At 50.7% G+C, this 26,899-nt stretch overlaps 1 protein-coding gene across 1 annotated transcript in view; it reads left to right on the top strand.

Annotated features, from left to right (window-relative positions):
* The first annotated feature begins 4,134 nt into the window (after positions 1–4,134).
* LOC144717484 (uncharacterized) overlaps positions 4,135–26,899 on the top strand; it is a 31,798-nt gene continuing 9,033 nt past the window's right edge. The window contains exons 1-2 of the mRNA XM_078592854.1: positions 4,135–4,596; positions 19,528–19,611. The gene's annotated coding sequence lies outside the window, so the exon portion shown is untranslated. The remainder of the gene's footprint in view (positions 4,597–19,527; positions 19,612–26,899) is intronic.

Raw genomic sequence — 26,899 nt, 5'->3', positions numbered from 1 at the left:
AGACGGGAAGGGGAACGCGTTCATACGAGAAACAAATCGGAAATCGGTCACTTCCTCGTAACCCCTCTCGTCGCTAAATCCGTAAATGGTTACGACATCAGAGCAGGGAGATAGTGCGCGCGCCAAGCCACGAGTGGTATCGAGCGCAGACTGCGAGCCCCACGTGTGGGTCCTTCCCAGAAGCAGACTCTGCAGCGGTGAGCACTGCTGACTCATACTGCACTGATGAGTCCTAACAAGGATGAAACCGCGCTATGAGTTGTCCATCTCTGCATATCGCCGCCGCCGCCGCTGCTGCTGCTACCATTCGGTCACATTTGCTCAGATGAATTTCGATGGGTGATCTGAGACAGGATAACTACGCTGTGCACGACTTAAGGAACTGCTGATGGGCTAAATCTTGACTTAAATCTTTCGTGACTGCAGGAATTCATATTCTGCGGGTCTTTCGATAAAGTCACGTAGATATGTTCAAAGAAATAACAAAAATAACAAAAAACTACGACGTTTCGATCGCAACACAAGCGGTCGACCGCTTGTGTTGCGATCAAAACGTCGTATTTCTTTTAACCAATCTACGTGACTTTACCGAAAGACCCACAGAATATGCTTTTGTTTTGTTGCAGGAGGAAACAAGGGCTGAGTGCTTTTTTGTATAGGTCTACACTTTGCTGTTGTGGTCGTTGTTGTTGTTGTTGTTGTTTGAAACTGCAGCCATCATTCCCTTAGTGTCCACGCCTCGACACGCGTCCGCCAACATCAATGGCTCGTTCGTAACCAGCCCTGCTCCTTTCTCTCTCGCGCGTTTTCAACCAGCGCACTGCAGGACGCACGGCGGCGATTCTCTCGTAGCTTCTCTCGCGCCGCTGCTGCTGCTGCTGCAGGCTTTAAATTCCCTCCCCATTGTGAGGTCGTTGTTGTTGTTGTTGCTGCTACAACCTTGCTCAATTGCATTGCTCACTTTGAAGTGTGTCAGTTGATCATCTCGAATATCTCTATCATCGTATTTAACACGTAGTAGGCTTTCACGATCAATATCATCCATAAGAGGTTTTCTTCGGGTTAGATCGCGTAAATATATAAATGTGTGGTTAAAACCCGCCACCACCCGACACAACCAACTAGTAAGGGTTGTCACGGAAACAGAACGTGGCCAATTCGTCACTAGTACAGCACACCGGTTGTGTGTTGGATAATGTACGTTGGCTCATTAATCCCCCCGCCCCCACTTTGCGCAAGAGCGCAGAAGCGTGGTCACCACATCTTCTCCTCTATATAAGGATCGAAACAGGTGGACTTCTCCACAAATCTGGCTATCGCCCGATGAAGCTGGTTGTAATTACTGGCGAAACGTCGTACTCAGATGGTAAATGTTGTGGCTTGGCACGTTCTGTTTACGTGACAACCCTTACTAGTTGGCTGGGTCGGGTGGTGGCGGGTTTTAACCACACATTTATATATTTACGCGATCCATCCCAAAAAAGCCCACGTCTATTGTGTATCATGGTGTCGTGAGGTCTTATCTGCGTGTCTATCGTAGGTGCGCTCTGGTGGTCAGCGGTTGTTTTGTGCAGAGCAAGTCTTTGGAACTTCGCTCAGCAACGTTGTTTTTTGAGGTTTGTCGTTATTTTTATGCCGACAAACGGAAAAAAAAACCCAATGTGGAACGCGTGTCGCCTCCGACCTTTAGCGGGCAGCTAACCACATGAGTTCGTGAGTTATTTGGAATGTAATCACTCACAACAAGACTATTTTGTCACATTTGTGCTGTCTGGTTTGTATTGTCTGCCTCGAATTCATCGCATCGTCCCTTTTGGGTGCACTAATTCAGTATAGGTCTAACCACAGAAGAAACAACCCAGAGCCCTGGCCTATTTATGGGATCGTGGGCTTTAACCAGGTCAATGAGGCTGAGAGGTAGGTCCTGTTGAAATTCTCTCCACCTCTGCAGTGGAGAACTGTCCACCCCTCATGGTGACTGGAGCCAGAACGAGTCCACAGGACCTCCTGCATACCACACAGGTCCAAACGGTACCGCTCAAGCTCTTGACAGAGGAATGGAAGCTTCTCCTCCGCAATGAGCGTTCGGACAGTCCACGTGACCACGCTCAGTGTTTTCCCGGTGTTCACTGAGAAAGCCTGATCAGAGGGGAAGAAGGGTCTTCCTCCGCCAAGCCTAAACGGGTGTTTCCACCGTGGTTACTGGTCAAGGTTCGTGTTCAAGCCAAGGGGTTACCAGCCCCACTTACACACTGAACTTGTTACATACATACGCACACAAAATACAAAGATCTCCCGTGTAGCCTTAACATACTGTAGGGGCAAGTGCACCTATGAAGGCCGGAACGGTGCACGAGGGGGTGGGTGGCCAGCACCACGCCCGGCCGCCTTTGTCTCCCCAGTGGCGATGTTTACGCACCAGGTACTCATTGGAGGCTGAGTCGACCTAGGGGAGGCCAGGGATCGGTTCAGATAATTATCGTCACTGGTGTTTGCCGTGAGCGGAAATCGAACCCGGGTCGCCGGGTTCGTAGACGCAGTGCGCTAACCACTACACCACCGCTCCTCGCACACACAGACACACACAGACACACACACAGACACACACACACGATGTACGCTAACCCTCACCCCGGCATCACCACACTCAAACACTCTAAACTCGCGACGTTTATTCTAAATGTGGAAAGAAAAACCGGAGGACCCGGAGATAAATCCGGACGACCACGGGGATAGAGACACGCAAACTCCAAATATACAGCAGCAGGCATCGTCAGGGTCGTGATCGAACCCACGACCTCCTCCATACCAGGCGAGGTAGTCAAAATCGCCTAGCCACCGTGATGATGAGAGAGAGAGACACGCAAACTACAAATATACAGCAGCAGGCATCGTCAGGGTCGTGATCGAACCCACGACCTCCTCCATACCAGGCGAGGTAGTCAAAATCGCCTAGCCACCGTGATGATGAGAGAGAGAGACACGCAAACTACAAATATACAGCAGCAGGCATCGTCAGGGTCGTGATCGAACCCACGACCTCCTGCATAGCAGGCGAGGTAGTTAACATCTCCTAGCCACCGTGGCGTCTGTACAGCACTCCGCACAGAATCACATCACAATCTACAACATCCGTCGTCGACCGCATTACACCTCGACTATCGTACCAGAATCGACAACTTTATTTGTTATCCTGGAGAAACCCGATGAGATGCGAAGCACGCGACGAAGCGAGACCAACAAACAAACACGCTGAGTAAACACAGACGGTGCAAGCAATGGGAGTCTTTTTTTGGGGGGGGAAACATTTTTGCTTGATCATGCCTCGAAGCACAGTGGGGTTCGAACTTTCCCAGGCAAAGTCACCCCGTGTCCACCAGCAGGGCCTTATGGGTTTTTTGCGGTTTTTTTGGGAAGATTTGCTGGTTTATCCAGGATGTTTCTGTTGCGCGTCGTCGCTTTAAGATGTTCTCCGTTCATATTTTGTTTGTTGCGGTTGCACCCGACTCAAGAGCCGCGTGGCTCACGGGGCTATACCTAATCAATGAAACTTGGAACGGACGATCGTTGATTGACATCCCACGGACTGCTGGGCCGTGATAGAGATTTGCTCAGCCTCTGTCACGGCGACAAAGACAAAGGTCCCCCGTGTAGCCCTTGACAGACTGTTGGGGCAAGTGCTGTTAGCGAGTTACACCTGTGTGGGCCGGTGGCCAGCACACCCACCCCCATCCCCATCCACCACCCATGTCCCAGAGTGAATCGTCGATGCCGGAATGGGCACAAAACTCCTCCCCACAGCCCTCCCACAACAACTCCAGACCACGCGTCCTGTGACCCACCCCCACTCTCCCCCCCCACTCCTCCCCACTACACCCCTCCCCACCCTCCCCACCCCTCCTCACTCCCCACCCTCCCCACCCCACCCCACTCCCCACTTCACCCCTCCCCACTCCACTCTCCCCTCCACTCCCCACTTCCCACTCCCCTCCCCACTCTCCACTTCCCTCCACTCTCCACTCCCCTCCACTCCCCACTTCCCACTCCCCTACCCTCCACCCGACCCCCACTCCACCCCTCACTCCACCCCTCCCCACCCCTCCCCACTCCCCCCACTCCCCCCACCATTCCCCCACCACTCCCCTACCCCAGCCTTAAGTGAGTGTGGGTGGCCCCGGCAAGTCTCCTGCACAACAACGCGCGTCCCGCTGTCGGACAGGACGTGGCTTGGAGTGTCTCTACGTGTCCCGTCTCGTCACCCCCCCCCCTATACCAGCTCGTCTGTCTCCCTACATAGCTCCTCGTCCGTGTCTCCGTTTGTGTCTCTCTGTATCGGGGCTGTCTCTGTCCGCTCGTGTCCCGTCTGACTTGGGGCGACTCCGACCCCCGTGTCTCTCGTCAACTCGATGTGTGTCCACTGCGTGTCTCACCTGTCCCACCTTCGTGAGAGTTTGCGTGGAGTCGCTGAGTCGACGGGTCGGGCTTAGTTGTTGTTGTTGTTTGTTTGTTTTCGTGATCGCAAGTGGCGATTAAGGAGTTGAGGAGTTGTAGAGCGAAGGGTCGTGTCGATGCTACTACACGCAGGGCACGAGTGAAGTAAGTTACGTGACACACACACCACGTACACACACTACACACACACTCTACATACACACACTACATACACACACTACATACACACACTACATACACACACTCTACATACATACACTACATACACACTACACACTACATACACACACTACACACACCACACACATACTACATACACACACACAATACATACACACACTACACACACACACTACACACACACACTACATACACACACTACATACACACACTCTACATACACACACTCTACATACACACTACATACACACTACATACACACACTACACACATACTACACACACACTACACACACTACACACACACACTACACACACTACACACACACTACATACACACTACTTACACTACATACATAAACTACACATACACGCTACATACACTACATACACACACTACACATACACTACATACACACACTACACACACACACTACACACACTATATACACACTACACACACACACTACACACACTACATACACACTACACACACACACTACATACACACACTACATACATACACTACATGCACACACTACACACACACTACACACACACACTACACACACACACTACATACACACAGCACTGTGCTTGCGTACAACACGTGTCGTGCATGTCACCTGCGTGATTGAAACGTGCTGTACTGTAAGCACCTTACATAACGTGTTCTGTACAGAGCACACACACACACTACACACTCTACACACACACACCACACACACACTACATACACACACTACATACACACACTACACACACACTACACACTACATACACACACTACACGCACTACATACACACTACATACACACACTACAAACACACTACACACACAATACATACACACACTACACACACACACTACACGCACATTACACAAACACACCATGGCATACCTGTGGACACGTCACACACGACACACAAGAACATAACCACGTGTACACACCGCGTATACACATACACACGGAACATATACACCACGTATACATAGACACATATCACATACACACCGCATGCATACACATCACATACAAACTGCGTAATCACGTCACATGCAGATACACACCACGCATTCACATACACACACACCACATATTCACATAAACACACACCACGCATTCACATACACACACACCACGCATTCACATACACACATACACACCACGCATTCACATACACACACACAACACATTCACATACACACACACAACACATACACACACATCACGCATTCACATACACACACACCACGCATTCACACACACACACCACGCATTCACATACACACACCACGCATTCACATACACACACCACATACACACACCACGTATTCACATACACACACACCAGGCATTCACACACACACCACGCATTCACATACACACACACCATGCATTCACATACACACACACCACACATTCACATACACACACACCACGCATTCACATACACACACCACATACACACACCACGTATTCACATACACACACACCAGGCATTCACACACACACACCACGCATTCACATACACACACCACGCATTCACATACACACACCACATTCACATACACACCACGCATTCACATACACACACCACGCATTCACACACACACCACGCATTCACACACACACCACACATTCACATCCACACACCCACACATTCACATACACACACACCACGCATTCACATACAGACACACCACGCATTCACATACACACACACCACGAATTCACACACACACCACACATTCACATACACACACCACGCATTCACATGCACACACACAACGCATTCACATACACACACCACGCATTCACATACATACACACACACACACACCACATACACACACACCACGTATTCACATACACACACACACCACGCATTCACATACACACACCACGCATTCACACACACACACACCATACATTCACATACACACACCACGCATTCACATACACACACACCACGTATTCATACAAACACCACGCATTCACATACACACACACCACGCATTCAAATACACACACACCACGAATTCACACACACACACACCACACATTCACATACACCCACACACATTCACATACACACACCACGCGTTCACATACACACACCACGCATTCACATACACACACACAACACATTCACATACACACACACACCACGCATTAACACACACATCACATATTCACAAACACACACCACACATTCACATACACACACACAACACATCCACATTCACACACACCACGCATTCACATACACACATACACCACGCATTCACATACACACACCACGCATTCACATACACACACCACACATTCACTTACACACACACACACCACACATTCACATACACCACACATTCACACATACACCCACACACCACACATTCACATACACACACACCACGCATTCACACATACACTCACACACCACACATTCACATACACATACACCACACATTCACCTACACCCACACACATTCACATACACACACCACGCATTCCCATACACACACCACGCATTCGCATACACACACACCACACATACACACACACCACATACACATACACACAGACACCACATACGCACACACATCACGCATTCACATACACACACCACACATTCACATACACCCACACACATTCACATACACACACCACGCGTTCACATACACACACCACGCATTCACATACACACACACAACACATTCACATACACACACACACCACGCATTAACACACACATCACATATTCACAAACACACACCACACATTCACATACACACACACAACACATCCACATTCACACACACCACGCATTCACATACACACATACACCACGCATTCACATACACACCACGCATTCACATACACACACCACACATTCACTTACACACACACACACCACACATTCACATACACCACACATTCACACATACACCCACACACCACACATTCACATACACACACACCACGCATTCACACATACACTCACACACCACACATTCACATACACATACACCACACATTCACCTACACCCACACACATTCACATACACACACCACGCATTCCCATACACACACCACGCATTCGCATACACACACACCACACATACACACACACCACATACACATACACACAGACACCACATACGCACACACATCACGCATTCACATACACACACCACGCATTCACACACACACCACGCATTCACATACACACACACCACGCATTCACACACACACACCACAACAACAACAACAACAACCGCCATTCGCCACTAAGTGGCGGTGACGTCACCACGACGCTTGTGCCAGGCCATGTGCACCTTGAGGCCACGTGAAGTGTCGAACGCCCGCTGGCAGGAGGTCACGGGGCAGACCCAGGTGCCACGGGTCGACTGACCGAGATGACCGAGATGACTGGCTGATGCACCACCTGTGCCCCCTACTGTGCCAACTTGCTGTGCTTTAGCCACCCGGCGCTCCGCTCGTTGTTGTGAGCGTCGCTCCTCCGCCCTCCGTTGTTGTTGGAGGGCGACTGCCTCCAACTGCCCAGTAGCGTCCTTCACGAGCCTCCTCCACTGAGGCCGATCTTGACACCGCTGGTACCAGTCATCGGCAAGTCCACTCAGCTCCACGTCCTCCTGTACCACATCACTCCATCTCTTCTCTAGCCCGTGCCGCGCCCGTTTAGCCCCCTCGATCCGGCCGAACAAAAGCTGTTTAGGCATGCGGTGGCTGGGCATGCGGGCTACATGACCCAGCCAACGCAGCCTTGCCTGCCGGAGGAGCTCACTGATGGGACTTTGCCCAGATCTTTCAAGGACTTGTGAGCTCCTCACACAATCCAGCCTGGTCAAACCCAGGATGGATCGTAGGCAGGCCAGCCTAAATGTTTCCAACCGGCGAAGATGCTCCACTAGGGGGGTCCACGTTTCGCAAGCGTAGAGAAGGGAGGGAATGACCGTGGCCGAGAAGACCTGAAGCTTCGTGCGGAGCGACAGACCAGGTAGCTTCCACACAGCGTTACGCAACCGATGAAAAGATATTGCCGCTCGACTGATTCGGAGTGAGACCTCTGCTGATAAACTGGAGCTGGTCATGAGCACACTGCCCAGGTATGGGAAACTCTCTACTCTCTCCACAACTGCCCCATCACCGATTGGGAGTTGTGGGGGCGGAGTGCCCGATGGTACAAAATACCCAGGCAGGTGCTTAGTTTTGGTGGGGCTGATGGTAAGGCCCCACCTCTTAGTGGCACACTCCAGCCTCAGCAGCAGCGTCTCCAACTCCTCTTCTGAATGAGCAGCTATTACCAAATCATCGGCATACATAACGTGGTTGACCAATAGGGAGCCATCCCTTGATCGCACCCGGGCGTCGATCAGCCTCCCATTATATCTGTACCAAATGGTAATTCCCCCGGTACAGCTATTGAAGGCTTCACGAACTACGCAGTCGAAATAGATGTTAAATAATGTGGGAGCCAGAGGACATCCCTGTCGCACCCCAAGGTGTACAGGGAAAGGCTCCGACTCCCGGCCACGTAGTTTTACCCGGGCCCGCTCACCATCATGAAGGTCCTTAATGATCGTGAGCAGAGGGTCAGGGACTCCGAAAGCACGAAGAACAACCCAGAGCCCAGTCCTACTGATGGTATCATAGGCCTTGACCAGGTCAATAAAGCAGAGATGTAGGTCTTTTTGGAATTCCCTACACCTCTGCTGTAGCAGACGGACAGAAAATATGGCATCTGTGCAGGACCGCCCTTTCCTGAAACCACATTGGGGCTCCGCAAGCCTCTCCTCAGCATGCCTAGCAAGGCGATGTTGAATAATCCTTGCCAGGACCTTACCCGGCACACTGAGGAGTGAGATGCCCCTGTAGTTGTTACAGTCTGTGCGGTCCCCCTTCTTAAAGAGGGGGACCACCAGGGCATCCTTCCAGTCCTGCGGAACCCGTCCAGTGGTCCAGACTGTTGTTATGATGTCATATAGGGCAGTCTGTGCACAAACGCCACCCTCCCTCAGCATTTCGCCTGGGAGATCATCTCTGCCCGGTGCCTTCCCTGGTCTCAGACTCCGGATCGCCCTCAGTACTTCCTCAACAGCCGGTACCTCAGCCAGCCACTCACAGGGGGTGACCTCTTCCAATATTTGAGGCACCGCAGCCTCAGCAGGGTTATCCCCACTTTGTGCCATGATGTTTTCCTGGCTGAGAGATTTTCCCTCCCCCAGGACCTCACAGAAATGCTCAGCAAATCTGCAAACCTGTTCCTGGGGGTCGGAGATTGGATCACCGTTTTTTCCTCTAATGATGGTAATAGGTGTGGCGCTGCAGGTTACTTTTTTGATGGAGTTAAATAGTGATTTGTGATCGCGGGCCACTGAGGCAGACTCCATCTCCTCAGCAACCCGCGACCACCACCCATCCTTACAGCGCCTTACGGCTCTCCGAACCTCCGAGCGAAGGCTGCGGTAAACCTCCTCATTCTCTGACGTGGGATGCTGTAGGCGATGAGAGTGGGCCTGTCGCTTTTTCTCAATTAACCTGAACACCTCCTCCGTCAGCCAGGGTTCCCGGGGAGGTCTGGACCGCGTACCCAAAGCAGCCATTGCAGCTGCATGAGTCACAGTCTTAAACCTCGCCCATTTACCCTCGACATCAGGTGGAGTGGGGGACGATGCCAACCCCAGCTGCAAGCGATGATGAAATTCTCGCTTGCAACTTTCATCAGCTAACTTAGACCAGGCCACTTTTGGTTGGAATGGGATCCTGGGTGTACACCCACCACCGGAGTGGAAGAATGGCAGGCGCATCTTACAGATGACTAGTCGATGGTCAGAGGGCAGATCAGCTCCACGGTAGGTCCTGGTGTCAAGGACATGGGCTCGCATCCGCTGGTCCGTCACTACGTAGTCCAGCAGATGTTCTTGCTTGGACCCGGCATGCATCCATGATGTTGTGTGGATGCGCCGATGCCGGAAGAGCGTGTTGGTAATTACAAGCCCATGGGCTGCACAGAAATCTAGCAGCCTCCTACCGTTGTTATTGAGCTGATCTGGCCCATGCCTTCCAATCACTCCAGACCAGGTGCCAGCATCATGACCAACTCGGGCATTGAAGTCACCCAACAAGATGACTCTGTCCCGAGTGGCCACTTTAGCCAGCACCTGTGACAGTAGGTCATAGAAAGCGTCTGACTCATCGGCTTTGCCTGCATCCCTCCACGGATGTTCGTCTTCGGTGGGGGCGTAAGTAACCACGACCACCACTCCTCGCCTCTGGTTGATGGGAAGGCGAGCCCAAAGTATCCTGGGGCTTACAGCTTCCCACACCTCACCGCCACGCTCCCACGCCCCCTTCATTCTTTTGTTCAGAAGAAGAGCCACACCCTGTTGTTTGGCAGTCTCCTGCCCCGAGTAGAGGACTGTCCACCCCTCATGGTGGCAGGAGCCAGAACCGGTCCACCGGACCTCCTGAATGCCACAGAGATCCAGGCGGTACCGGTCCAGCTCCCGACAGAGGAGTGGCAGCCTCTCCTCCGCAGTGAGCGTTCGAACATTCCACGTGGCCAAACAACCTCCTACCTCCTCGCGGTGCCGGACGGGCAACACTGTCGTGGGCAGTGCTGTGGGGGGAGGGCCAATGCCCATTGGCCTCTCCCCTCATGGCGTCTGTGACCACCACAGTGGCTAAACGGGGGCTCTGGACGGGTGCGAGGGGCTGGTAACCCCTCCACCTTCAATTAACCACCACTAAACTACGATTTAAACATAAACCTGTAATTAATAAGCTTGTGCCGGAGGCCCCGGGGGGTCAGGCTTTCATGACGTCTCCTGGCCAAACCCCATTTGGCGGAGCCAGGAGATTGAATTTTAACCCTCGGGGCTCCTCCAGTAACAACGAAAAACACACACCACATACACATACACACACCACATACACATACACACACCACATACACACACACACCACGCATTCACATACACACACCACGCATTCACATACACATACACCACTATTCCATATACACACACCACTATTTCACATACACACACCACACATTCACATACACACACACACACCACGCATTAATATACACCCACACACCACACATTCACGTACACACACACACCACGCATTCACATACACACACCATGCATTCACATACACACACACACCACGCATTCACATACACACACCACGTATTCACATACACACACCACGTATTCACATATATCACACGAGCGAAGTTTCGCAGGCGCGTACGGCGGTGTCGCTCACACCTTGTGTGTGTTGTTGTTGATGTTGTTGTTTTTGATGTTGTGTATAACGGGTTAAGATGTTCGCCACCCGAAGCCAGCAGACCCGCCACCACTCTTAGCACGACGTTTATAATATTGATGATGATGATGATGATCGGCTCTTGGTAAGGAAGAGCCTTCGTTCGGTATGGAAATCGTCGGGGGATAAAATCGTCCCACCCAAATCTACTAAAGAAAGCTCAGCACGTTGGTCATTGTCATTACCTTCAAAGAAAACAAAAAAAACATGCGGATAGTATGCGACGTTTCGGGCAATGACCCTTCACAGCACATCTATGGTTTGCTATGAAGATGGGCAGTGTACAAACTGGGACCTTTTTGTAACTGCTATCAATGCCCTGATACGTGTGACATTGTCTTTGTGCCGTTTAGAATTCTCTGGTCTTGACCCTGGGAGTGAGACTAGGCCATAAAGAAGGCCGTCTCTCGTGTAGGTCAGTCAGTTTCACAGACAATGCCATATATAATGATCAGAGCATGCTTTGTTTGCATGTTCACCAAAGTATCGTGTGTGGTTGATGCGCACTTTATTCCTTGCACAAAGGTTTCAATTTGGTGTTTGAACATCTTAACACTTCCTGTGTTATTGCCAATTTGAACGAGCGCCGTTTAAAGTCACGTGCGACGGCTTTAACAATCATCGGGCAAGTGTGGCGTGTAACATTAACACATTCCTGCGGAGGGAGCTGATAGGAACGTTGGGTTGCTTGGTCAATGGCCAGGGTCAACGGCGGCGTGGTGTATTCCGCAAATATGCCCGACTGTGAGGGCGGGCACATGCCGGCGTGAGTAGGTTAAACGTTGAGTTTAATAAGGGCACCACGGGGTGACAGCCCCTCCTCACCCAGCCCCACCCCTCCCACCCCCCACCCAGCCCCACTCTCCCCACCCAGCCCCTTCCCACCCTCCCCTCCCCACCCAGCCCCTCCCCACCCTCCCCACCCAGCCTCTCCCTCCCCACCCAGCCCCTCCCTTCACGACGGACGGACGGACACAATAATCCCCTGTGGGCTGGTGTAACCAGGAGGTTCCTACCAGTATACTTTGAACGATTGAAGGCAAACCCAGAGTGAAAACGATTAAATGCAGTGAAGGATATGCTAGGGACAGCAGAATATGGAGTTCTTTTGGTAAAATGTAATTTGATTCTGAAAAGCAACTTAGCTTACGAGTGTGTCAAAAGGGTAAAGTTTTGTGAGCGATGGATATTGCCCGCTGTGACACGGATCAGAAACGTGCTTCGTCATACAGGATGAGACTGCGATAGAAAGAGGAGAAAGCACGTGGTGAGTCACAAACGGAGAAACCTGGAGTCTTAACCAGTTCGAGTGTGGGGAAGGAGTTTACTCATTGCAACCCAAACATGCCAACGTTCCAATGTAGCAGGACCCTCCACAAAAGGAGCCTGAAGAGTCGATGGGCAGAAAAGTGGGCAGGGATTATATTACGAACGTACAAGCCAAAACACAGCTTTCCTGCCGGTCCAAACCAGGTAATTCTGCAGAGTCCCAGAAGAGAGCTTGATTGGTGTGTAGAAGGATGCTTGGTGGTCAGGTTTGTAGGGGTGTAACAATGCATCCATTGATACGTATCAATTAGGATAAACACATGCACCGAATCATGTGCGTAATTGTTTAAAAAAAATGTAATGTAATGCATGGAAAGAGATCACTTGAGTGGTTGCTACAGTCGACTTCACCGAATCGTCGGTTTGGATAAATTGTTAAGACCCCTACTGGGTGTCCACGCCTGGGGGTGATGGTTTTTCGCGCGACGTTCCGTAATGATTGCACGCGAAAAAAAGTGCCGTTAAATCTCGTCACGCGCTCAATTTCATGAAATGCCAGCCTCGAGAATAAAAATCAAAACAGTTTCACTTGTCACGTGACGGACATTACTCACTCTCTGTGGCAGTTACTCTGTAGAACAGAGGTCACTTGAAGCAATGCGAGAAGTAGCTCTGTGACATCCGCTTCTGCGGGGCCGTTCTCTTAACACGACGAACAAGCTGCAGTGCCTTTGTTAGAGATCCAAATGGAGACTTCTTACTCAGGATGCGATGACAATAGCACCATAGGAATCAAATTCAGGTCACCCGGTTTACAACTGAGTACGCTAACTGCCGCGCCACCACTGCGTACACACTTGTTACCGTAAACAATAAAGCTAAAGTACGCACTTGTGTGAACGGAGAATTTCTCAACAGACTTGTCATTGTACAAAGAAATGCGGCCATCTGTGGAAGTGTGGTGCTATTTAAATATATTTCGTGAAATAATGCTCCCTTTGGTTATTATGAACCTTACAAGGCGACCCTTTGTTTCTATCATTGCGCAATGCCTTCGGGTCTCTGTCTGGCCTGGACCCTTAATTTGGTCTCAATTTAAACGTTGAGATGACACCCCCCCCCCTTCCCCCCGTTAGGCAATTAGCGGCAATGCAAGCAATTTAAGGGGTTAAACGGCACTTAGATCTGCCTCGTCAAATTCAGAAATGGGGTTTCTCACAGATATGGATGAATTGGAAATCTCTCATTAACTGATTATAATGTACAACAATAACGATTATGACGAGAATGCGCTTTACCAAAGAAAGCCTCACTGAGTCTCAAGACTATTTTTAGGAGGGTCCTGCTCCATTATTTGGGGATGTTTGGTCAATTGCTCTTTTAAAATGAGGAGTTCAGATGGGCGTTGGAGGATACCGGAGACAATCCACTGTGCATACTTGGGAAGTGACACTCAAAGCTCCGCACAGATAGGTTCAACAATCCGTTGCTGCACTGACATTCCCTAGCTACATATAACATTTTGCAAAGAAAGTGAATGCAGTATATGAACTAGGATCTAATTTTTTTTTATTATGGTCTGTTCAAACTCAACGTGTATGCTCTAAAGTGCACACAATTATGCAATACTATCGGATGCTTAGGAATTACACTTTTTCTCACGCCACATAGTCATTGATGAATCGATCTGTCATTACCTCCCTCAACTAAATAACAAATGCGGCTCAGTTCATTCGGTTATATTAAGGTTGACTTACATTATTTATATTTAAAAAATTCTCAACTGCCGACGAAGAAAATCACTGCTCTGTGCTAATTCGTGCAGTGACCCCGTGACCTGTTGTTACGCTTTCCAGCTAAGGTTAAAGATGTGAACGCATTTGCTCTGTCCATCCGTCTGTCTGCAGCGGAGGGTCACGATAACTTGTAAAGATAATCCAGCACAAAGGAAATTACCGTTTAAGATGGTGTTGCTTATTAATGACGGACTTATCCCACGAGAAAAGAAAAAATCGCCAAATCGAAGAAATGGCTACACGACACATTGGCGATTACATAAAAACCAAGCGATAATTTGTAAGCCTTTTCGCCCAAGGCGATGACGTCAAATACCACGCCCTCGCTCGCCACGCCATGACATCGGTGGGACGACGCCTCACGACGTTACACTCACGCGCCTAAAACACACAAGATCTCTCGTCATTTCCATCACTGCTCCGATTCAGTGCTCCCTACACCACGCGAGAGACGGGCACACACACACACACACGCGCACACACACACACACGCACACACACACACACGCACACACACACGCACACACACACACACGCGCACACACACACAACAACCGCCATTCGCCACTAAGTGGCGGTGACGTCACCACGACGCTTGTGCCAGGCCATGTGCACCTTGAGGCCACGTGAAGTGTCGAACGCCCGCTGGCAGGAGGTCACGGGGCAGACCCAGGTGCCACGGGTCGACTGACCGAGATGACCGAGATGACTGGCTGATGCACCACCTGTGCCCCCTACTGTGCCAACTTGCTGTGCTTTAGCCACCCGGCGCTCCGCTCGTTGTTGTGAGCGTCGCTCCTCCGCCCTCCGTTGTTGTTGGAGGGCGACTGCCTCCAACTGCCCAGTAGCGTCCTTCACGAGCCTCCTCCACTGAGGCCGATCTTGACACCGCTGGTACCAGTCATCGGCAAGTCCACTCAGCTCCACGTCCTCCTGTACCACATCACTCCATCTCTTCTCTAGCCCGTGCCGCGCCCGTTTAGCCCCCTCGATCCGGCCGAACAAAAGCTGTTTAGGCATGCGGTGGCTGGGCATGCGGGCTACATGACCCAGCCAACGCAGCCTTGCCTGCCGGAGGAGCTCACTGATGGGACTTTGCCCAGATCTTTCAAGGACTTGTGAGCTCCTCACACAATCCAGCCTGGTTAAACCCAGGATGGATCGTAGGCAGGCCAGCCTAAATGTTTCCAACCGGCGAAGATGCTCCACTAGGGGGGTCCACGTTTCGCAAGCATAGAGAAGGGAGGGAATGACCGTGGCCGAGAAGACCTGAAGCTTCGTGCGGAGCGACAGACCAGGTAGCTTCCACACAGCGTTACGCAACCGATGAAAAGATATTGCCGCTCGACTGATTCGGAGTGAGACCTCTGCTGATAAACTGGAGCCGGTCATGAGCACACTGCCCAGGTGTGGGAAACTCTCCACTCTCTCCACAACTGCCCCATCACCGATTGGGAGTTGTGGGGGCGGAGTGCCCGATGGTACAAAATACCCAGGCAGGTGCTTAGTTTTGGTGGGGCTGATGGTAAGGCCCCACCTCTTAGTGGCACGCTCCAGTCTCAGCAGCAGCGTCTCCAACTCCTCTTCTGAATGAGCAGCTATTACCAAATCATCGGCATACATAACGTGGTTGACCAATAGGGAGCCATCCCTTGATCGCACCCGGGCGTCGATCAGCCTCCCATTGTATCTGTACCAAATGGTAATTCCCCCGGTACAGCTATTGAAGGCTTCACGAACTACGCAGTCGAAATAGATGTTAAATAATGTGGGAGCCAGAGGACATCCCTGTCGCACCCCAAGGTGTACAGGGAAAGGCTCCGACTCCCGGCCACGTAGTTTTACCCGGGCCCGCTCACCATCATGAAGGTCCTTAATGATCGTGAGCAGAGGGTCAGGGACTCCGAAAGCACGAAGAACAACCCAGAGCCCAGTCCTACTGATGGTATCATAGGCCTTGACCAGGTCAATAAAGCAGAGATGTAGGTCTTTTTGGAATTCCCTACACCTCTGCTGTAGCAGACGGACAGAAAATATGGCATCTGTGCAGGACCGCCCTTTCCTGAAACCACATTGGGGCTCCGCAAGCCTCTCCTCAGCATGCCTAGCAAGGCGATGTTGAATAATCCTTGCCAGGACCTTACCCGGCACACTGAGGAGTGAGATGCCCCTGTAGTTGTTACAGTCGGTACGGTCCCCCTTCTTAAAGAGGGGGACCACCAGGGCATCCTTCCAGTCCTGCGGAACCCGTCCAGTGGTCCAGACTGTTGTTATGATGTCATATAGGGCAGTCTGTGCACAAACGCCACCCTCCCTCAGCATTTCGCCTGGGAGATCATCTCTGCCCGGTGCCTTCCCTGGTCTCAGACTCCGGATCGCCCTCAGTACTTCCTCAACAGCCGGTACCTCAGCCAGCCACTCACAGGGGGTGACCTCTTCCAATATTTGAGGCACCGCAGCCTCAGCAGGGTTATCCCCACTTTGTGCCATGATGTTTTCCTGGCTGAGAGATTTTCCCTCCCCCAGGACCTCACAGAAATGCTCAGCAAATCTGCAAACCTGTTCCTGGGGGTCGGAGATTGGATCACCGTTTTTTCCTCTAATGATGGTAATAGGTGTGGCGCTGCAGGTTACTTTTTTGATGGAGTTAAATAGTGATTTGTGATCGCGGGCCACTGAGGCAGACTCCATCTCCTCAGCAACCCGCGACCACCACCCATCCTTACAGCGCCTCACGGCTCTCCGAACCTCCGAGCGAAGACTGCGGTAAACCTCCTCATTCTCTGACGTGGGATGCTGTAGGCGATGAGAGTGGGCCTGTCGCTTTTTCTCAATTAACCTGAACACCTCCTCCGTCAGCCAGGGTTCCCGGGGAGGTCTGGACCGCGTACCCAAAGCAGCCATTGCAGCTGCATGAGTCACAGTCTTAAACCTCGCCCATTTACTCTCGACATCAGGTGGAGTGGGGGACGATGCCAACCCCAGCTGCAAGCGATGATGAAATTCTCGCTTGCAACTTTCATCAGCTAACTTAGACCAGGCCACTTTTGGTTGGAATGGGATCCTGGGTGTACACCCACCACCGGAGTGGAAGAATGGCAGGCGCATCTTACAGATGACTAGTCGATGGTCAGAGGGCAGATCAGCTCCACGGTAGGTCCTGGTGTCAAGGACATGGGCTCGCATCCGCTGGTCCGTCACTACGTAGTCCAGCAGATGTTCTTGCTTGGACCCGGCATGCATCCATGATGTTGTGTGGATGCGCCGATGCCGGAAGAGCGTGTTGGTAATTACAAGCCCATGGGCTTCACAAAAATCTAGCAGCCTCCTACCGTTATTATTGAGCTGATCTGGCCCATGCCTTCCAATCACTCCAGACCAGGTGCCAGTATCATGACCAACTCGGGCATTGAAGTCACCCAACAAGATGACTCTGTCCCGAGTGGCCACTTTAGCCAGCACCTGTGACAGGAGGTCATAGAAAGCGTCCGACTCATCGGCTTTGCCTGCATCCCTCCACAGATGTTCGTCTTCGGTGGGGGCATAAGTAACCACGACCACCACTCCTCGCCTCTGGTTGATGGGAAGGCGAGCCCAAAGTATCCTGGGGCTTACAGCTTCCCACACCTCACCGCCACGCTCCCACGCCCCCTTCATTCTTTTGTTCAGAAGAAGAGCCACACCCTGTTGTTTGGCAGTCTCCTGCCCCGAGTAGAGGACTGTCCACCCCTCATGGTGGCAGGAGCCAGAACCGGTCCACCGGACCTCCTGAATGCCACAGAGATCCAGGCGGTACCGGTCCAGCTCCCGACAGAGGAGTGGCAGCCTCTCCTCCGCAGTGAGCGTTCGAACATTCCACGTGGCCATCCGCAATGGTTTTTCGTTGTTTCTGGAGGAGCCCCGAGGGTTAAAATTCAATCTCCTGGCTCCACCAAATGGGGTTTGGCCAGGAGACGTCATAAAAGCCTGACCCCCCGGGGCCTCCGGCACAAGCTTATTAATTACAGGTTTATGTTTACTTCGTAGTTTAGTGGTGGTTAATTGAAGGTGGAGGGGTTACCAGCCCCTCGCACCCGTCCAGAGCCCCCGTTTAGCCACTGTGGTGGTCACAGACGCCATGAGGGGAGAGGCCAATGGGCATTGGCCCTCCCCCCACAGCACTGCCCACGACAATGTTGCCCGTCCGGCACCGCGAGGAGGTAGGAGGTTGTTTTGCCGCACACACACACACGCACACACACACACGCACACACACACGCACACACACACACGCACACACACACACACGCACACACACGCAAGATGAGAATCAGCACTCACCTAGCATCACGTGCAACGTGTTCACCAATTATCAGGCATGTGCAGGGTTGGATAATTTGGTGAACTTAAAAAAGTACGTATTTGCGATGAACTGCGAGATTGTGAAACCCTGGTATAAGCAATCCCCCCTTCGTTTTGTGCGATCAGGCAGAAAGAGAGAGACCGCAGGGTGAGATGATTTCCCAACGACTGCAAAGCCCGTGGCAGTGACCTCACAAGCTGTTTAACAAGGTCAGTAAGCTCTATTGCAGCTCTCAGCCCCACAGCCATACCCCACCCCCCCCCCCGCGTCCGGGCTCATACCTCCACACTGGTAGACAGACTGGTAATTAGGATAGAACTGGCCTAGAGCAGAGAGCCCATGTGGCCACGGTAGCTTGTCCTGGGAACATGCTTTCTTATCAGATTTCGAATTTCTTATCATTTTCGAATTTGGTCTCATTTCCGCATTTTTATTTGCAGCTATGCTATTGGTGCCACGTGCGTTGGTTCGCTACTCTCGCAGTGCGGAGAGCATCACCACCGTGTGATCGAGAACGGCCCGCAGAAGGTGATGTCTCAGAACTGCTTCCGAGATCCCATCAAGTTACCTCTTATCCACTGCTGCACTTTCCCACACACCATGCTTATGGAGGTGACATTCACGTGGCAGTCAAAGCAACAAGAACAACATTTTGGCTCTCAAGAGTTTTCAATTTTTTCCGCATTAAGTGAGCGTAAACTCGCTGCACTTGAGAGCCAGGTTTAATCACGGGAGGCCCAAGACCCAAACATGACCCCAGGATGGAAACGGCGTGATATGTCAGTGGTGCTCTGATCCCTGAGCCACATGACTTTCCTGAAGTCGGTTACCAGGTTACTGTCCATTGTCTCCGGAACGTTTAAGCGACTCGCTGTGAATGAATGGGACCGTTTGCAGTTTTAAAAACTAGCGCCGAGCCCCACTTGCCGAGCCTGTGGCCAAAAAAAGCCTACGACAAAATCACACCGTCCAATCTCATCGGATCTGAGAAGCTAAGCAGGTTTGAGCCTACTCAGTGCTTGGGAGGAGATCCTGCCTTGGGGTATTGGCTGCGAGTTCAGGAGATGGCAGTACGGAAATATATGATTTAATTTATCCACGCGGAGCTGCGTCGTCCGCTCGTAGGTACGGTGGGTTTTCTCCGGGCACTCGAGATTTTCTCTCACGTGAAGCTACGAACGCTCCGCAATGGAATTGACGAGCAAAACACTCCAAGCACCATTTCATGCTCGAGTGATTACAACCGCCTTCATTGGGCGGTTAGCCAGAATCACCGGCGAAACGTCACGCTACTCAAATTGGAAATGTTGTGGTTTTACTCTCCAACACACAACCGCTGTGCTGAAGTAGTAACTAATTGACACGTTTTGATTAGGTGACAAACCTTACTAATTGGCCGTGTCGGGTTTAACGACACACTTATAGTTACGCGATCTAACCCAAAAAAACTTTTAGCACGGATGATATTGGTCACGAAAGCCTACCACGACGTGCCAAACTCGTGCCGTTACATGAGACATGTGGCGAGCAAACTGGGATTTTAATTTTACAAAGTCACAAAGCGTGGTCACACCTGTGCCTCCCGGTGAGCAGGGCCTTGGACACCAATTCTGGAGTGTGTGTACGTTCTCCCCCCGTTCTGAATGGGTTTCCTCCAGGTTCTCCGACTTTCTCCCATAGGTAAAACAAAGACACGCCATACAATGTAACCGGCATTGGCCTAACATCCAAGACTGAATCACCACCTGAAAATTACTCATTTGGGATCCTCCTGAAAAGTAGTCTGGAGGCCTAGTGAGGCTTTACCTGGGTAAAATCGAGGATATTGCAATGATTATTAAACGAGTTGATATCTGCAGAAAATCTGCAGCTTTTGGGGCAAGTGTTGTAAGCGAGCACCTATGACGGTCATTACGGTACACGAGGGGGTGGGTGGCCAGCACCACGCCCGGCCGTCTCTCTCTCCAAATGTGGAGATGTTAACAAACCGCACCATGTACTAATTTGAGGCTGAGTCGACCTAGGGGAGGTCCAGGTCCGGATCAGATAATAGTCACTGGTGTTGACCGTGAACAGGAATCTAACTCTCAGGTAACTGGGTTTGTAAGCGCAGGGCACTCACCGCTGCACCACCACTCCTCACACACACACACATGCACGCTCTCCGAGCAGAAATAATAATCTGGAGATGCAATTCTTGCAAAGAGCGGGAAATGAGTGTCACGTGCCGTGGCGCTGGGCGCGATGAAACTGGACTTCGCGTCCTGGGCCAGCCTCACTTTGTCTGAACACAAAAGAGTCGTCGGTGGCGGCATGAGACGCAAGAGAAGTGAGGAATGCGTGACTGTTAGCTTGGCTGGTGATGATGATGATGGTGGTGGAGATATGGTTTGATGATTGATGGTGATGAAAACGTCTGACATGCTGCATGTTGCTGATGATGACGATAAAAAAAGAATATTTGATTCCGATGATTATGAAAATAAATGTGCCATGCTGTTGATCAGATGAAGTAAGACCATCATGCTGAAATGTTCCGTGTTGTTTATAGCGGTGTTGATGCTGCAAATAATTGATGCTATTGATGCTGATGATAGTGACGGTGGCAAGCATCATAAGCTGCCTGCTTTGGCATTATACATCATCAATCTGACACGATCTAACCCATTTGTTGTTCTCTTGGTCGTGAAAGATGATGTGTAAGATAGCGATCGTGACGGTCACGACAGCGATGAGCCTCACATCTTGGCTCTCCATCAGTATCCCACAAAGACAAAGATCCCCCGTATAGACTTTACAGACTCTTGGGGCAAGTGTTGTTCGCGGGCAGCACCTATGAAGGCCGACACGGCGCACAAGGGGATGGGTGGCCAGCAACACGCCCGGCCGTCTTTGTCTCCCCAATGCACACTGCACCAGTTACTAATTTGTGACTGAGTCTACCAAGGGGAGGCCCAGGACTAGTTCAAATATTCGCCACTGTTATTGGTCGTGATTGGGAGTCAAACTCGGCTCGCCAGATTTGCAGCACAGTGCGCTAACCACTGCACCACCGCTCCCCATACGTGCACATGCACACACACGCCACTGGACACGCGCGAGTTCTTTGTCCCGATTTTACGCGGCTGCCCCTCTCTCGCCGGTGGGGCGGCAGACGGCGAAGGAGGACAAGGAGGGAGGAGGAGGAGGAGGTCTAAGAGCGCGCGTGCGTCATCCGTGACACGCGCAAGCGCACACGAGGTGCGGCTGACGGTGCCCGACAGTGACGATGATGCAACGGACCGTTCCGTTCGCTGCCTCAGACGACGACGCCGCGTCGTCGGGTTCACCATTCCCGGCGGTGTGGAAGAGTAATGAACTCGCAGGCTTCTACGTTCTCAACTCTCGGCTTGATATGAGAGCGCGTTAAGTCAGGTGACAGGGCCAGTTGTCGATGGGCTGCGCAGTCAGACACCTCCCATCATGTCAGTGCCAATATCGCTCTCAATCGAGTAGCCATCGGTGCACGTGACAACAGGGGAGCCTCTTGCGCGCAGCCCCTCGAGACCAATAGCATTTTTATTTTTGTCGTTGACATGATTATCACGCGTGTGCTCCGTGGTCTGAACTTCCATCGATAAGCTCAACAACGGAAACAACCTGCCGTGAGAAGTGAAGGGGTGTGGCGGCTTGCTGCCGTGTGCTGGGTCCAGGCGGGCGGCCCGGATTGGATACAACGATACGAAAAGGGTCGCCTACGATCGCGCTTTGCCTCCGTGACCTTCGGGCAAACCGTCCCCCGTCTCTTCCCCTCGTGCGCGTCGGCTGCAGCTGCCGGGGAGGCATCGTCCTGCGCCTCCACAAACTTATAACGAGCCCCACGCTTTCATCATTTCAGAAGGGCCCCGCTGCGTAATTCGGGCAGCCGCTTGCTCGCACACGCACGCACACTCTCCCTCTCTACGCTTTGGCAAATTCGTACATTTGTATGTGTGGCTCAGCCCATAATCTTTCGTGGTCTAGATGTATATATATTTTTCACTAAATTTTGGTGTTGAGTCTCTGCTTGCTCGCATTTTTGGTTTTCCTGCTTATAATATTATCAATTTTAACACGTAGACTTTTGCAGCCAATATAATCCATAATACAGCTGTTTTGGGTTAGATCGCGTAAATATATAAATGTGTCGTTAAACCCGCCACCACCCGACACAGCCAATCAGTAAGATTTGTCACCTAAACAGAACGTGCCAATTTGACTTTAAACGTTCGTGACTGCAGGAATTCATATTCTTGGTTCTTTCGGTAAAGTCACATAGATAGAAAAGAAAATACATTATAAAACTAAATAAAACATAAAAAATAATCAATTTAGTATTTTTATTTTCTATCTACGTGAATTTACCGAAAGAACCAAGAATAAGAGCATGCCAATTTGTTACAAGTACAGCACACCGGTGTGTTAGAGAACAAATTTGGAAAGCAAATGTATATTCATTCATTTGCCCCCCCCCCACTTCGCACAAGAAGGGCTCACAAGTGACGTTATCACATCTACCCCTCTAAGGAGTAAAACAGGAGGAGGACTTCTCCACAAATCTGGCTGCCGCCTGATGAAGCTAGTTGTAATTACTGGCGAAACGTCGTACTCAGATTGTAAATGTTGTGGCTTGGCTCTCCAACACACCGGTTAGTGCTGTACTAGTGACGAATTGGCCACGTTCTGTTTACGTGACAACCCTGACTAGTTGGCTGTGTCAGGTGGTGGCACATTTTAACGACACATTTATAGTTTTACGCGATCCAACCCAACAAAAACCCACCTCTATTATGAATCATTGTTTCGTGAGGTCTTATCTGCGTGTCTATCGAAGGTGCGCTCTGGTGGTCAGCGGTTGTTTTGTGCAGAGCAGGTCTTTGGAACTTCGCTCAGCAATGCTGGGTTTTTTTAGGTTTGTCGTTATTTTTATGCCGACAAACGGAAAAAAAACCAATGTGGGAAAAAAAGATAAAATATAAATGCCTGGAAAAATTGAGAAATGTGTATCAAAGGCTCACGGGGAGGTTAAACCAAGGACCATGAAGAACAGATGAGGCAATCTATGAGTCTAGAGCATTTGTAGAGCTCACCAGCTGAGCTGCATTGAAACATCTGTGGATTCTGCAACCATTAAAGCTGTCTGATCTTCATTCTCTGTATGTGAATCACCTACAAGGACTCAGGCTTCAGGAAACTCGTCAGCACCACCAGACGAGACAGCCGACTGCTGGTATTGCTTCCAGAGGCTCGGGAACAAGAATTATGGCAGAAACACTCTTGATCGTTTTTGTAAAAAAGGGAATGAAAAAAGTATTCCCAGAGAAGGCCTGAGAGAGCGAGACTTCACCGAAGATGCCGCTACACTCGCTAAGGCTGCACGAAGCGTAAGAAGAGACATATTTGCGACTGGAATCTTTCCAATTCTCTGGTGATTCCCAACCAGAATGCCATGAGGGCTCTCTGCCCTCAAGATGTCTCTCATTTAACTGATCCTCAGTGGCCTCAGCTTGAAAGATCAAAACGGACGGGAGTCCCAGGTCCGCCTTGCCATATGTCAGAGGATTATCTGCAATACCAAAGGAAAAGACCATCCGACACAGATGTGAAAAAAATCAGGCGCTCCCTGGAGCATGAATCACCCCTTTCAATCAGAATCAGAAAATGTATTTATCCTCGAGGAATGCAATGAGCTATAAAGATCTTTTTCACAGATGTCCAGTAGGGGCGGTTGAGAACGTCACAACAACAAACAACACAAACACATTCCTGCGGAGGGAGCTGGTAGGAACGTTGGGTTGCTCGGTCAATGGCCAGGGTCAACGGCGGCGTGGTGTATTCCGCAAATATGCCCGACTGTGAGGGCGGGCACAAGCCGGCGTGAGTAGGTTAAACGTTGAGTTTTTAAGGGCACCACGGGGTGACCAGCCCCTCCCCACCCAGCCCCTCTCCACCCTCCCCACCCAGCCCCTCCCCAACCTCCCATCCTCACCCAGCCTCACCCTCCCCACCCAGCCCCTCCCCACCCTCCCCTCCCCATCCACACCCTCCCTCCCCACCCAGCCCCTCTCTGCACGACGGACGGACGGACACAAAGTTCAAAGTTAATTTATTAGGTATAGCCCTGTGAGCCATTCGGCTCTTGAATCGGGTGCAACCGCAACAAACAAAAACATGATCAAGAAAACATCTTAAAGTGACTATGTGCAAACAGAAAATCCAAGAAAAGACAGCAAAATATTGCAGAAAAATCACCGTACACCAACCCTGTGCAAATATCCCAGTGGGATGCAAGTCAAACAACAACAACCACAAGGCAACTTAGATTAAGGCCATCAGTCTAACTCTGTACTACAACAAACAAACATGGCCAAACCAAAAAACTTTTCGAAAATCAACAAAAAAAAGCCATAAAAGCAATGAAACAGTGCAGGTCATAGGAACTGTGACCGAATTTTCACAATAAACGACGTAAACAACATGTACTACCACCAAACTCTGCAGCCATAGCTGGCTGCATAAGTCACTCCACAACAGCAGGAGCATCAGTCGGAGTATGAACATTTTTCAATGCACCTTTAAGATCAGCACACTAAATCAAAACACAGATCATACTTTGCATACTTTGCAGCGATCATCCGGAGCGAAACATTGTATTTTAGGCCACTAAATTGCAGTGGCAGCTAAGGGTGCACAACTCCTCTAGAGCAGTTTTGAGTGACACAATAATCCCCTGTGGGCTGGTGTAACCAGGAGGTTCCTACCAGTAAAACACGATAGTTGTGCAAAGTACAAGAAGGGTAAAACAATTACCCAAACACAGACAAATAAAACTAAACCATCCCCATCCTACCAGGCAAAGCCGACATCGGCTGCAGTGTTCATTCCACGACCAGAAGCAATGAACTCGTCCGGCAGCTGTATCAGATTGGTGTCAGCGTTTCATACAATGGGATTGTGCAACTCGAGGACTGGGCAGCTGCTTCTCTCGAAACGACGATTCGCTGCTGGAGCCGTTGGACAATGTGGACCATCATCCTAGCCACGACCACTTCGGCAGGCTCTTTTCATGGGACCGCTATCAGTTTGTTAAGAAATTCCACCAAGACGGAGCATAGTGAGTGCCGACCACCTGTGACGATGCCACCTTCTGGAAGTCCAAATACACTCTCGTTTTGACAGCTATGCCTGTGTCTCAGCTGTGGCGCTGAAGAGAACTGCTGCCGCTGTACCTGTGTGAATTAGACCACTCCAGAGCTGCGTGTTTGAGGCCAGAGGCACTGAAACAATCATGCATTTGCAGCTTCTTGGAAAAGGCCAGCTCACGAATGATGATGCCATTGGAGGGGGCTGCATGTCATGTCTCTCAATGACCCTCCAGATTTTACTGTACTCCTCCTAACATCTCTTCTGCGAGAAATCTTAGACTCCGGCCACGATAACTGCTGCGTCATGCACAGTTCATGACTCTCACCTCTGTGA

The sequence above is a fragment of the Lampetra planeri genome, chromosome 4 (assembly GCF_965212315.1).
Source record: "Lampetra planeri chromosome 4, kcLamPlan1.2.h2, whole genome shotgun sequence".
Lineage (NCBI taxonomy): Eukaryota > Metazoa > Chordata > Hyperoartia > Petromyzontiformes > Petromyzontidae > Lampetra > Lampetra planeri.
The sequence above is the reverse complement of the archived record's forward strand: the minus strand, read 5'-3'. Positions and strand labels throughout refer to the sequence as shown.